General features: G+C 38.0%; 1 long non-coding RNA gene across 1 annotated transcript; it reads right to left on the bottom strand.

Annotated features, from left to right (window-relative positions):
• Window positions 1-318: 318 nt before the first annotated feature.
• Window positions 319-9,109, bottom strand: LOC121029111 (uncharacterized). Its single transcript, XR_005789594.1, has 3 exons — window positions 8,996-9,109; window positions 3,154-3,157; window positions 319-329 (listed from the first exon to the last, which is right to left on the bottom strand). It is a non-coding gene; the product is annotated as an uncharacterized LOC121029111 (long non-coding RNA).
• Between the last annotated feature and the right edge of the window lie 6,284 nt (window positions 9,110-15,393).

A 15,393-nucleotide genomic window follows, 5' to 3' on the forward strand; every position in this document is an offset into this window, starting at 1 on the left:
GGCCTTTTATCAGCAGGATGGAGGGGCACTACTCCAGAACAGGGTCTGCATGGTGTGGGAGCCTTTAAGATAGAGAGTTTTGAATCTCAGCTGAGCACCGAGAAGGTGCAGGAGAACTGTGAAGCAAAGCAAGCTGACAGCCCTCACTCTTCTGTGAGGGCTGCCTGAACAGCAAGTTTGGAGACACCCACTCCAGGGAGGAGAGATTGGGGTGTTGCCATTTTTCTCCCCGACACCCACACAGTGGGAACTTCAGAGAGCAGCGCAGCAGCCCCTAATGGAAGCGGACCCATTTACACCAAACCCTGGGCCTGTTTGCCTGGCAACTACTCATCTACTGGAGGGAGACTGACTCCTCCAGACTCGCACAGACACAGGGCCCAGGCACCAACAGACAACCGTTTTTGTTTTGTTTTTTGATTTTTTTCTTCACCCTTTTTTTTTTTTCTTTTGGAATCAGGCTCATAGTTTTGGATTTGTCTTTGGTCAATTCTTACACACACACACACACACACGTACACACACATAGTCTTTTATATATAATAAAGTCTTAGGTATATAATGCAAATATCATTTAGGTCTAGTTTATTGATGGTACTATACAGTTCAACCATATTCTTTGAGATTTTCTGCCTGTTTTATAAATTTATAGAATTTTACACATAAACTATATATTGGATAAGGCATTTTTATATTAAAAAAATTTTAATGACTTATTTTTGAGAGAAGGGGGAGAGAGCACGAGCAGGGAAGGGGCGGAAAGAGAGGTTGGCACAGAATCCAAAGCAGGCTCCAGGCTTTGAGCTATTGGCACAGAGCCTGACGTGGGGCTCCAACTCATGAACTGCAAGATCATGACCTGAGCGAAAGTCACACTTAATTGATGGAGGCACCCCAGGCATTTTTATTCTATTGTTTTTCCATCTTTTCTCTTTTTCTCTATTTTTCTCTTTCTCTGCATTTAGCCTTCTAGTTCTTCTGATTTTCGGTTTGGTCTTTTTTCTTCTTTCATTTTTCTCTTTTTGTGGGATCAGCCTCCCCCACCCCCCACCCATTTTCCCTTTTTCCCCCCAGGGTTACATCAAAAAACAAATCAAAGCACACCTGGGTGAATGTCCAAACACTGGGCCCCTACAAGCAAGGAGGAGTTCTGCAGAGGACCGACCAGTGGGATACAGCAGCCAAAATGCAAGAACAGAGTTCATGCCACATACATCAAAAACACTTGCAGAAGTGCCAGGCGCTGGACAGGGTATGACCCATTTTTTAAAATTTTATTTTTTTTAATTTACATCCAAATTAGCATATAGTGCGACAATGATTTCAAGAGTAGATTCCTTAATTCCCCTTACCCATTTAGCCCATCCCCCTCCTACAACCCCTCCAGTAGCCCTCTGTTTGTTCTCCATATTTAAGACTCTTATGTTTTGTCCTCCCTGTTTTTATATTATTTTTGTTTCCCTTCCCTCATGTTCATCTGTTTTGTCTCCTAAAGTACTCATGAGTGAGGTCATATTTATCTTTCTCTGACTAATTTTGCTTAGCATAATACCCTCCAGTACCATCCACAGAGTTGCAAATGGCAAGATTTCATTCATTTTGATTGCTGAGTAATACTCCATTGTACATATACCACATCTTTTTTATCCATTCATCCATTGATGGACATTTGGGCTTTTTCCATACTTTGGCTATTGATAGTGCTGCTATAAACATTGGGGTGCATATGTCCCTTTGAAACAGCACACCTGTATCCCTCGGATAAATACCTAGTAGTGCAATTCCTGGGTCGTAGAGTAATCTATTTTTGATTTTTTGAGGAATCTCTATACTGTTTCCCAGGGTGGCTGCACCAGTTTGCATTCCCACCAGCAATGCAAAAGAGATCCTCTTTCTCTGCATCCATTGCCAACATCTTTTGTTGCCTGAGTTGTTAATTGTAGCCCTTCTGATAGGTGTGAGGTGGTATCTCATTGTGGTTTTGATGTGTATTTCCCTGATGATGAGTAATGTTGAGTATTTTTTCATGTGTTGGTTGGCCATCTGGATGTCTTTTTTTTTTTTAATTTTTTTTTCCCAACGTTTACTCCTTTTTGGGACAGAGAGAGACAGAGCATGAATGTGGGAGGGGGCAGAGAGAGAGGGAGACACAGAATTGGAAACAGGCTCCAGGCTCTGAGCCATCAGCCCAGAGCCTGACGCGGGGCTCGAACTCACGGACCGCGAGATCGTGACCTGGCTGAAGTCGGACGCTTAACCGACTGCGCCACCCAGGCGCCCCTGGATGTCTTTTGAGAAGTGCCTATTCATGTCTTTTGCCCATTTCTTCACTGGTTATTTGTTGTTTGGGTGTTGAGTTTGAGAAGTTCTTTATAGATGTTGGATACTAACCCTTTATCTGATATGTCATTTGCAAATATCTTCTCCCATTTGGTTGCCTTTTAGTTTTGCTGATTTTTTCCTTTGCTGTACAGAAGCTTTTTATTTTGATGAGGTCCCAGTAGTTAATTTTTGCTTTTGTTTCCCTTGCCTCTGGAGACATGGGCTTGAGTAAGAAGATGCTGCAGCCATGACCCATTTTTAATATAGAAGTACTCCCAGGTACAGAGCACATAACAAGCTAAAGCATGCAAAAGACAGAAGCTTAGCCAAAATGGCAAAATGGAGGAATTCTCCCTCAAAAGAAAGGTCAAGAATAAATCACAGCCAGAAAATTGCTCAAAACAGATATTCTAAATTATTGTTCAGATGTATTGGTTATAACAGTCATAAAACTAATAACTGGGCTTGTAAAAAAAACATAGAAGACACCAGAGAAACTCTTGCTACAAAGATGAAAGACATAAGAACTAGTCAGGATAAATTAAATGCTATCACTGAGATGTAAAACTAGATGAAGTAACAGCAAGGATGGAAGAAGGAGAGTAGAGAATAGGTGAAATAGAAGATAATGTTACTGAAAATGAAGCTGAAAAAAACTGAAAAGAAATTAGTAGATCACTAGGGGAGAATTAGAGAACTAAGTAATGCCATGAAATGAAACAATATCTGTATCATAGGAGACCCAGAAGAACCGTTTGAGAGATGGGGAGAAGATTTATTTGAACAAATTATAGCTGAGAACTTCCCTAATCTGGGGAAGGAAACAGACACCCACCTCCAAGAGGCACAGAGAACTCCCTTCAAAATCAATAAAAACAGGTCATCACCATGACTATCATAGTGAAACTGGCAAAATACAAAGATAAAGAGAATTCTGAAAGGAGCTAGGGACAAACCTTCCTTAACCTACAATAGTAGACACATAGTAGCGGACCTGTCCACTGAAACTTGGCAGGCCAGAAGGAAGTGGCAGGAAATAGCCAATGTGCTGAAGAGGAAAAATATGCAGCCAGGATTCTTTTATCCAGTGAGGCTGTCATTCAGAATAGAAGCAGAGGTAAAGACTTTGCCAGATAAACAACAACTAAAGGGGTTCATAACCACTAAAACAGCCCTGCAAAAGATACTAAGGGGGACTCTGAAAAGCAGCAAAGGTTATAAAGGACCAGAGACATGACAACAAACATGAAATCTACAGGTAAAACAATTACCCTAAATCCATATCTTGTAATAATCACTCTGGGGCATTTAGTCCATTCATTCAATCAAAAGACATAGGGTATCAAATGGATAAAAAATAAGATGAATCTAAAGTGAGGTGCTTGAGACCCCTCAATCACACCACCAGATATCAAAAGAAAGCTAGAGTAGTCCTACTGAAATCAGACAAACTAGATTTCAAAGCAGACCCTGTAACAAGAGATTAAGGCATTATTTCATAAATAAGGACTCTATCCATCAAGAAGAGCTAACAATTATAAATATTTATGCCCCCAAGGTGGAATAACCCAAATACATAAATCAACTAATCACAAACATAAACTTGGGAAAATACTACTGTAATTGTAAGAGACTTTAATACTCCACTTACAACAATGGAAAGATCATCTAGGCAGAAAATCAATAAGGAAACAATGGCTCTGAATGACCCGTTGGACCAGATGGACTTAACAGATATATTCAGAACTTTTCATCCTAAAGCAGCAGGATACACCTTCTTTTCCAGTGCACGTGGAACATTTTCCAAAATAGATCACATACTGGGTCACAAAGCAGCTGTCAAATAAGTACAAAAAGATTGAGATCATATCATGCATAGTTTCAGGTCACAATGCTATGAAACTTGAAATCAACCACAAGAAAAAACTTGGAAAGCCCCCAAAGATATGGAGGTTAAGAACTTACTACTAAAGAATGAACGGGTTAACCAGGAGATCAAAGAAGAAATAAAAAAAATACATGGAAGCAAATGTAAATGAAAACACAACAGCTCAAATCTTTTGGGATGCAGCAAAGGCAGTCTTAAGAGGAAATACATGGCCATTGAAACCTATCTCAAGAAGCAAGAAAGGTTCAAAATACACAACCTAAACTTACACCTAGAGGAGCTAGCAATATTAACAGTAGCCAAATTATGGAAATAGCCCAAATGTCCATCAACTGATGAATGATTAAGAACATGTGTGTGTGTGTATATATATACCTATATGTGTGTATACACATATCTGCATGTGTGTGTATACACACACAATGGACTACTACTTGGCAATGAAGAGGAATGAAATCTTGGCTTTTGCAGCAACGTGAATGGAACTGGTGGGGAATTATGCTAAGCGAAATAGGTCAGTTAGAGAAAGATATCATGTTTTCACTCATATGTGGAATTTGAGAAACTTAACAGATGACATAGGGGAAAGGAAGGAAAAATAAGATAAAACCAGGGAACCAAATCATAAGAGACTGCTAAATGCAGAGAACAAACAGCATTGATGGAGGGAGTGGGTATGGGGGTGGGCTAATTGGGTGACTGGCATTAAGGAGGGCACTTTGCAGGATGAACACTGGGTATCCTATATAAGAGATCAATCACTGGGTTCTACTCCTGAAACCAAGACTGCCCTGTATGTTTAACTAACTTGAGAACAAAAATAAATAAAAGTAAGAAAAATCACTCCCCAAAACAAATAATAAACATTAAAAAATTAACTTTGTAAGTATCTTTTAGTTGGTGTATGTGGACCATTCACCTTGAAAGTTGTTGATCTAGTGAATTTACTAAGTGTGTGACTTTCTATTATACTTTTTGTTTTTCTCTTCTGTCTTTTCTAGGTTTGAGTTTATGATTTCATTTGTCTAAGTGTATTAAACATAACGAAAAAAAATAGCTGCCTTATATTTTACAATAAACATTTAAAATTTAAATTCCCTTTCAAACACTGTGTTTTGTGAGTACAGCTGTCTTATTTGCAACTTCTCAATGTCAGTCCCTTAAAATATTGTCATTTCATTTATATAAATACATACTACAATCAAGGGTATTACTTTTTTGTGAATATAACTTGTCAAATTGGTTTACATACAACACCTAGTGCTCATCCCAACAAGTGCCCTCCTCAATGCCCATCACTAATTTTCCCCTCTCCCCCACCTCCCCATCCACCCTCAGTTTGTTCTCTGTATTTGAGTCTCTTGTGGTTTGCCCCTTCCCTCTCTGTTGGTAACTTTTTCCCCCTTCCCTTCCCCCATAGTCTTCTGTTAAGTTTCTCAGGATCCACATGAGTGAAAACACAATATCTGTCCTTCTCGGACTTATTGCACTCAGCATAATACCTTCTAGTTCCATCCACATTACTGCAAATGGCAGGATTTCATTCTTTCTCATTGCCAAGTAGTATTCCATTGTATATATAAACCACATCTTCTTTATCCATTCATCAGTTGATGGACATTTAGGTCCTTTCCATAATTTGGCTATTGTCGAAAGTGGTGCTATAAACATTGGGGTACATGTACACTTATGCATCAGCACTCCTGTATCCTTTGGGTAATTCCTAGTAGTGCTATTGCTGGGTCATAGGGTAGATCTATTTTTAATCTTTTGAGGAAACTCCACACTGTTTTCTAGAATGGCTGCACCAGTTTGCATTCCCACCAACAGTACAAGAGGGTTCCCGTTTCTCCACATCCTCGCCAGCATCTGTAGTTTCCTGATTTGTTCATTTTAGCCACTCTGACTGGTGTGAGGTGGTATTTCCGTGTGGCTTTGATATGTATTTCCCTGATAAGGAGTGACGTTGAGCATCATTTTATGTGTCTGTTGGCCATCCGGATGTCATCTTTGGAAAAACGTCTATTCATGTCTTCTCATTTCTTTCCTGGATTATTTGTTTTTCATGTGTGGAATTTGGTAAGTTCTTTATAGATTTTGGATACTAGCCCTTTATCTGATATGTCATTTGGAAATATCTTTTCCCATTCCATCGGTTCCCTTTTAGTTTTGTTGATTGCTTCCCTTGCAGTGCAGAAGCTTTTTACCTTGACGAGGTCCCAATAGTTCATTTTGCTTTTAGTTCCCTTGCCTTGGGAGATGTGTCGAGTAAGAAATTGCTGCAGCTGAGGTCAAAGAGGTTGTTGCCTGCTTTCTCCTCTAGGGTTTTAATGGTTTCCTATCTCACATTTAGGACTTTCATCCATTTTGAGTTTAATTTTGTGTATGGTGTAAGAAAGTGGTCTAAGTTTCATTCTTCATATTGCTGTCCAGTTTCCCCAGCACCATTTGCTAAAGACTCTTTTTTTCCATTGGATGCTCTTTCCTGCTTTGTCAAAGATTAGTTGGCTATACATTAGTGGTCCAGTTCTGGAGTCTCTCTTACATTGTTCTGTGTGTCTGTTTTTGTGCCAATACCATAGTGTCTTAATGACTACAGCTTTGTAGCAGAGGCTAAAGTCTGGGATTGTGATGCCTCCTGTGTAGGTTTTCTTCTTCAATATTACTTTGTCAATTTGGGGTCTTTTGTGCTTCCATACAGATTTTAGGATTGCTTGTTCTAGCTTCGAGAAGAATGCTGGTGCGATTTTGATTGGGATTGCGTTGAATGTGTAGATTGCTTTGGGTAGTATTGACATTTTAACAATATTCTTCCAATTCATTAGCATGGAATGCTTTTCCATTTTTTTGTGTCTTCTTCAATTTCCTTCATAAGCTTTCTATAGTTTTCAGCATATAGGTCTTTTACATCTTTGGTTAGGTTTATTCCTAGGTATTTTATGATTCATGGTGAATTGTAAATGGGATCAATTCCTTTATCTCTTTCTGTTGCTTCATTATTGGTGTATAAAAATGCAACTGACTTCTGTACATTGATTTTTGTATCCTGTGACTTTGCTGAATTTATGTATCAGTTCTAGGAGTCTTTTGTTGGAGCCTTTTGGGTTTTCCATGTAGAGTATCCCGTGTCTGTGAAAAGTGAAAGTTTCACTTCTTTGGCAATTTGGATGCCTTTTATTTCATTTTGTTGTCTGATTGCTGATGCTAGGACTTCCAACACTATGTTAAACCACAGTGGTGAGAGTGGATATCCCTGTCGTGTTCCTGATCTCAGGGGGAAAGCTTTCAGTTTTTCCCCTTTGAAGATATTAGATGTGGGCTTTTCATATATGGCTTTTATGATGTTTAAGTATGTTCCTTCTATCCCAACTTTCTTGAGGGTTTTTATTAAGAAACGATGTTGTATTTTGTCACATACTTTGTCTGCATCTATTGACAGGATCATATGGTTCTTATCCTTTCCTTTATTAATGTGATGTATCACATTGATTTGACTTTGTGAATATTGAACCAGCCCTGCAGCCCAGGAATGAATCCCACTTGATCATGGTGAATAATTCTTTTAATATGCTGTTGAATTTGATTTGTCAGTATCTTGTTGAGAATTTTTGCATCCTTGTTCCTCAGGGATATTGGCCTGTAGTTGTTTTTTTTTTGTTGTTGTTGTTGTTGTTGGGTCTCTGTCTGGTTTGGGAATCAAAGTAATGCTGGCTTCATAGAATGAGTCTGGAAGTTTTCCTTCCCTTTCTATATTTTGGAACACCTTGAGAAGGATAGGTATTATCTCTGCTTTAAATGTCTGGTAGAGTTCCCCTGGGAAGCCATCTGGTCCTGGACTCTTATTTGTTGGGAGATTTTTGATAACTGATTCAATTCCTTTGCTGGTTATGGGTCTGTTCAAGTTTTCTATTTCTTCCTGTTATGTTTTGGTAGTGTGTGGGTGTCTAGGACTTTGTCCATTTCTTCCCGGTTGTCCAGTTTGTTGGCATATAATTTTTTATAGAATTCTGATAATTGCTTGTATTTGAGGGATTGGTTGTGATAAATCCATTTTACTTTTTGATTTTACCTATTTGGATCCTATTTTTGAGAAGTCTGACTAGGAATTTACCAATTTTGTTTATTTTTTCAAAAAACCAACTCTTAATTTCATTGATCTGTTCTGTTTTTTGGATTCTATATTATTTCTTCTCTGATCTTTATTATTTCTCTTCTGGGTTTGGGGTGTCTTTGTTGTTCTGCTTCTAGTTCCTTTAAGTGTGCTCTTAGATTTTTGTATTTGGGATTTTTCTTGTTTCTTGAGGTAGGCCTGGATTGCAATGTATTTTCCTCTTAGGACTATCTTTGCTGAATCCCAAAGGGGTTGGATTGTTGTTTTAATTTTCATTTGTTTCCATACATTTTTAAATTTCTTCTTTAATTGCCTGGTGACCCATTCATTCTTTAGTAGTCTGTTCTTTGACTCCATGCATTTGGAGGTTTCCCAAACTTTTTCCTGTGCTTGATTTCAAGTTTCATAGCATTGTGTTCTGAAAGTGTGCATGGTATAATCTCAATTCTTTTCTATTTATTGAGGGCTGTTTTGTGACCCAGTATGTGATCTATCCTGGGGAATGTTCCATGTGTGATCAAGAAGAATGTATGCTCTGCTTTAGGATGAAAAGTTCTAAATCTATCTGTCAAGTGCATCTGGTCCACTGTATCATTCAGGACCACTGTTTATTTATTGATTATCTAGATCTGTCCATTGCTATAAGTGGAATATTAATAGTGGAATAGTGGAACATTTTTACCAATAAGATAGCTTATGTTTGTGATTAGTTTTATATATTTGGGTGCTTCTGAATTCAGTGCATGAACATTTATAATTGTTATCTCTTCTTGATTGATAGGCCCCATAATTATATAATCCCCTTCTTCATCTCTTGTTACAGTCTTTAGTTTAAAATCTAGTTTGTTTGATATAAGTATGGCTACTCCAGCTTTCTTTTCACTTCCAGTAGCATGATAGTTCTCCTTCCCCTCATTTTCAATTTGAAGGTATCCTCAGGTTTAAAATGGGTTTCTTGTAGACAGCAAATAGATGGGTCTTTTTTTTTTTTTTTTTAATCCATTCTGGTACCCTGTGTCTTTTGATTGGAGCATTTTAGTCCGTTTACATTCAGTGTTATTGATACAGGTTTAGTCATTGTGTTATCTGTAGATTTCATGCTTGTAGTGATATCTCTGCTCCTTTGTGGTCTTTGTAATACTCAGAGTCCCCCTTAGGATCTCTTGTAGGTCTAGTTTAGTGATGAGTTCTTTCAGTTTTTGTTTAGGAAAACCTTTATCTCTCCTATTCTGAATGGCAGACTCGCTGGATAAAGGATTCTTGGTGGCATATTTGAAAATTTCCTGCCGTTCCTTTCTGGCCTGCCAAGTTTCAGTAGGTAGGTCCACTAGTACCCTTATGTATCTACCCTTGTAGGTTAAGGCCCATTTATCCCTAGCTGCTTTCAGAATTCTATTTATCTTTTTATTTTGCCAGTTTCACTATGCTATGTTGTGTAGAACATCAAGTTACATCTGAAGGGAGTTCTATGTGCCTCATGGATCTCAATGTCTGTTTCCTTTCCCAGATTGGGGAACTTCTCAGCTATGATTTGTTCAAGTACACCTTCGGCCCCTTTGTTCTTCTGGAACTCCTATGATATGGATATGGTTACATTTCATTGAGTCGCTTAGTTCTCTAATTCTCCCCTCGTGATCCAGAATTTTTAAAAATCTTTTCCTCAGCCTCTTTTCCCATAATTTTATCTTCTATTTCACCTATTCTCACCTCTGCCTCTTCAATACTTGCCGTCACCACCTCTAGATTATTTTGCACCTCATTTACAGAACTTAATTCATCACGACTATTTTTGTAGTTCCATGATCTCTGCAGCAATAGATTTTCTGCTGTCTTCTATGTGTTTTTTTTTTTTCAAGTCCAGCAATTAATCTCGTTACTATTCTAAATTCTTGTTCAATTGTTTATATCTGTTTTGAGCAATTCTTTAGCTATCATTTACTCCTGAAATTTCTTTTGAGGGGAATTCTTCTGTTTCAGCATTTTGGCTATTTTTCTGTCCCTTATGTGTTTTAAAACCTGGTTCTGTGCCCTACACTTGCGAGCACTACTATATTAAAGAGGATCATACACTGTCTAGGGCCTGGCCCTTCAGGAGGTGTTTCTTGGAGAGTGTTACTTGCTCTGTTGTTGTGACTTTGGTTCTTTTATCTTCTAGTGGTAGTGATGTTTTGGACCCTCCACCAGGTGTGCTTTGACTTGTTCCTTGAATTAGCCCTGGAAAGGAAACAAAACACACAAACAAAAATCCTCCCACCCCTCACCCCCCAAAAAACCCCAAAAAACAAGAAACAACAGCTACAAGTAAACAGCATGGAGGTGGTGCTGATGGAAGAGGCCTTATCCCATACAATGAGAGAAACGACAGGGTGGGGGGGAAAAAAAATTGGCCGGACTGAGAAACCATATGGCTTAATCCAGAGAGAGAAAGAATAAGGGAGGTGGGGAACATGTATCAAGAGAATGGATTAAATATGTCTGCTTAAACAAACCAACAACTAGGGTAACCAGAATAGAGGAGGGAAGAGATAGGGGGGAAAGGAAGGAATATAGCTGTATAATAAGAATTGTCCAAGAATTAAACCAGGCAATGCAGCTGTGCTGGTCTGGAGGAGGGGCCAGTGTGTTTCCTCAGTGTCAGTCCAGCTCTAGTAGATTCAGTTACCAGTCATGGAGGGGCGTGGTTTGGTGTAGGCCGGTCCTGCCTCCAATGTGGGCAGGCTGTCTGACTCCTGAAGCCCCACTTTGGTGGTGGTGGGGAGAAAACTGGCGATACCTCAGTCTCTCCTCCATGGATCAGGTATCTGAAACCACTCTGTTTGAGCCGTCCTCACTGTGCTGTGGACACAAATGAAGCGTTTTGTCCTGCTCCACGGACTCCCACGCCCTGGCGCTTGGCTGGGGTTCAAACTCCTGTTCTGTGTGCCCTAGTAGTGGGGGGAGTACAGCTCCATGCTGCCCGATATATGGTCTCTGGCTGCCAGACGCAGGCAGGCTTTGTCCTGTCCCACAGCATTCCAGGGTGGGGATAGCTTTCTCCTACGGTGTGAACTACAGCCCTAACCTAGCCACCCAGCTCAGGGCTGGCTCCCTTCCTCCCCAGGTGTGTGATCCAGGCAGCCAGCCCAAGTCCAGAGAAAGCCCCTCAGTTAGAGATTGGATCTTCCTCTATCCCAATCCATGATTTTTCTCTTGTCCGGATACAGTCCTATGCTTCTCCAGCTTCTCTTTCTCTTCCCTTTGTCTCTCCACAGAAGGGGATCCCTCCCCTCTGTTCATTTTCTCTCTCCCAGTTCACAACCTATTGCCTGTCAGGTTGTCCCTGTGGATCCCTGGAAGCAACTGTCTCTTTGCCTCCCGGACTGTCAGTTCAAAGTCCTTTAGTTTCAACACTGCTTTGAGAGACCAGGAAACTTCTGATCCCTCTACTTCTCTGCCATGTTGGTCCCTCTTCCCATCAAGAGTATTACTATTATTACTTTAAACAGTATATATTTGATCAATTAATTAAAATACCTGATCACTTAATAAAGATTCTATTTTGTCAAAAATAGTGATTTGGACCAAACAGAAAATAAGTACTGAGAAATGAAGGCTTGGTTGGTTGAGCAGTTAAATTTCAGGCAGGTAGCTTGTTTTCTTTGAAGGCTTAAAAATTTTACATATTTGTATTTTCACATATCTTCATGAGAGATTTTTCATAGATGAAACAATTCTTGACATCTGATTTAATGAGAAAAGTATCTAAATCAAGTTTTAGGTATATGTTGACTGAAAGTCATAGGTTGTTTTCTCTATTGGCAAAATGAGTCCTCACACACCATAGGAATTCAGGTTCATGAAGGCTCTACCAAGGTATTCTAACCTATCAGACATTGTTTTATGTCTGCTGCTGGAAGTATTTCAGATGCTGCAATGCAGATATGGATCAGTATAGTGTTGGACTATTCAAGTAATGAGCTCTGCATAGATACAGCCTGAGATCCAAAAGCCATTAAAAATAAATCTGGGCCGCCTGGGTGGCTCAGTTTGTTGGGTGTCTGACTTTAGCTCAGGTCACGATCTCATAGTTTGTGGGTTCGAGCCCCATGTCGGGCTCTCTGCTGGCAGCTCAGAGCCTGGAGCCTGCTTCAGATTCCATGTCTCCCTCTCTTTCTTCCCCTCCCTTGTTAGTGCTTTCTCTCTCACTCAAAAGTAAATATAAAAAAAAAAATAAAAATAAAAGTTCACAGGGTAAAAGCAAATATATTTATGCATAAAATATTTGTTTCCCTTAAATATATTTTACAATTTATATTTTTCTATGCTATATTATTGTCCTCAGAAGTGGTTAAAAAAAGTTTAATATTCTCTAAGTCAAGAAAAACAGAATACATCAAAATTCAATTTTGACTTCATTCTTATAGCTTGCAAAGGATGTTAGAGAAAACCTAATTCAGCAATATTTAAGTCAGGCTACACATTAAAATTATCTGAGAAATCTCAATGCTTGGTCCTTAATCTGCATCAATTATTCTAAAAATCCTTTGGGTGGGGTCTGCATGTCCCTAATTTTTTTTTTTTTAAAGCTCATTATGTGATGCTAATGTAGAGCCAGTGATGAGAACCACTGATCTAATTCAACCCTCCCAATTTATTGTGAGAAAATTCAAATATAAAGAGGTTAAATGAGTTGTCCAAAGATTTTATATTAGATGACTTTAGAGTTAAGAATAAAACCAAGATAGGGCTTTGTATTCTTATTCTAGTATGCATTGTATATAACATGGTAAGGAACAATTCATAACATTTATGGTTTTAGTACCTTGAATTATGAGGATCAAATGAGTTACATTTGTGATAATGCAGTGTTAATTGCTATATATAGCTATCTATTGTGTATTAGTTTTGATTCTATGGAGCAGTCCAAAGATCGTACTATGTTGTATACACAAATGTATTTGTAGGGGTTATATCAATAAAAATGCAAATAATTTTTATATCATTAAAGTATAAAAGAAAAATCTATCCAATAGAACCATTAACAATGATATTAAAATCAGAACTCTAAGCCATATATATTCTAAAAGCTACAAACTGATACTAAAATCCCATGATACAAATAATTAGAATGTTCAATGTGCTCTCTATTTCATATGCTCAACTAGGAAAATATTTGAGATCACTTGTAATCTTTATTCTGTGTTATCCTCTATGCTTTCTCTGGGGACTTAGTAAAATGCAATTTGAGAAGAAGTTTCATTAAACCCAAAGCAAATTATGCATTTGACATGCAGAAGCTTGGAAAGCAAAGATAAATAATATAAATCTGCTTCAGCAATAAAATCATTGATTTGTTTTAACACACTTTTTGGTGACAGTTGTCAACGGTAGAGAAATATTAAAGTCTCATGAAAGGCAGATCATTTTGGATATTGAAAATATGAATCTATGGAGGAAAAAAAGTTGCTTACAAACAGTAGAAACCAAGGAGGTCATTTCTTTTAGCAGTAATTTGTCCATTGCATCCTAAGTAGATTTCTTAAAAAATGTTTACTTATTTTGAGAAGGAGTGCAAGGGGGGAGGGGCAGAGAGAGGGAGAGAGAGAATCCCAAGCAGACTCCATGTTGTCAGCACAGAGTCTGACAAGGTGGGGGGCTTGATTTCAGGAATTGGGAGATCATGACCTAAGCCAAAATCAAGAGTTGGACGTTTAACCAACTGAGTTACCCAGTTTCAAGTTTTAGTTTTCATTATCATTGTTAGAGTTCGTTTGTTACAGAGATCCATGTAATAAAGACATATAAAACCTCCACTCGTCCATTTATTTTCATCTAGTTCACATAAAGTAGAATCTCCAACTGTACCATGGATCTTAGTTTGTTTTTTTTTTTTTTTACCAGAAACTCCCCATTGTAACTTTTATTTTTTGACAAATTGCTCAAATATGCTCAGTTTTCAAATATTTAGCTTTGAAAAGAAAAAAAAATCTTTAAAAATCAAGCTAATATTTTATGTCATTAGATCTATAAAGTTATTCAAAAGTTAGAATTGTAACACTTGCCCTGATACTGTTTCCTAAGTAGCAGTATTTTCTCAAATTATCACCATGTATATGAAAAAATAGTTCTATGTAAGAGGTGTAGGGTTAACCTTGTTAGTAAGTATTAAAGGCCAGTATGTGTCAGTTTCTCTATTACTGAAGTAGAGTTCACATACAATGTCCTATTAGTTTCGAGTGTACACCATGTTCAACAATTCTATAAATTACTCACTGCTCACCATCAGTGTAGTCACCATACAGAAGTAATTACAATACAATGAATATATTCCCTATGCCATACCTTGTATCTCTGACTTTTTTTATAACTGGAAGCTTGTATGTTTTAATACCCTTTATCTCTTTCACCCATCCTTCCATTCTCCTTCCCTCTGGCAACCACCAGTTCTCTAATGGTTTAGTGTTTTGATTTTTTTTTTTTTTAGATTCTGCACGAAGGTATATGGTATTTGTCTTTCTCTGTCTGACTTCTATCACCTAGCGTAATATTCTTTAGTTACATCCATATTGCCAAAAGTGGCAAGATCTCCATTTTTTTATGACTGGTATTCTATTGCATACATATTTACATCTTCTTCATCCATTGAGGAACATTTGGGTTGCTTCCATATCTTGGCTATTGTAAATAAGGTTGCTATAGACCTAGAGGTGTGCGTGTCTTTTTAAATTGTTTTCATTCTCTTTTGGGTAAATACCCAGCAGTGGTATTGTTGGATCATATGGTATTTCTATTTTTAATTTCTTTTTGAGGAAACTTCATAATGTTTTCCAGTGATTGCAATAATTAACGTTTCATCCGACAGTTGCACAAGGGCATATTTTTCTCCCCATTCTTGTCAACACTTGATAACTCTTGTCTTTGTTACTAGCCATTCTAACAAGCGCAAGATGATATCCATGATGCCTCATGGTTTTGATTCACATTTCACTGATTAGTGATGTTCAGCATCTTTTCATGTCTCTGGTGACTATACATCTGTAATCTACATATATATAATCTACATATATATAATCTACATATATATATAATCTAC

This window comes from Herpailurus yagouaroundi, unplaced genomic scaffold (assembly GCF_014898765.1).
Source record: "Herpailurus yagouaroundi ecotype Mexico unplaced genomic scaffold, PumYag 139, whole genome shotgun sequence".
NCBI lineage: Eukaryota > Metazoa > Chordata > Mammalia > Carnivora > Felidae > Herpailurus > Herpailurus yagouaroundi.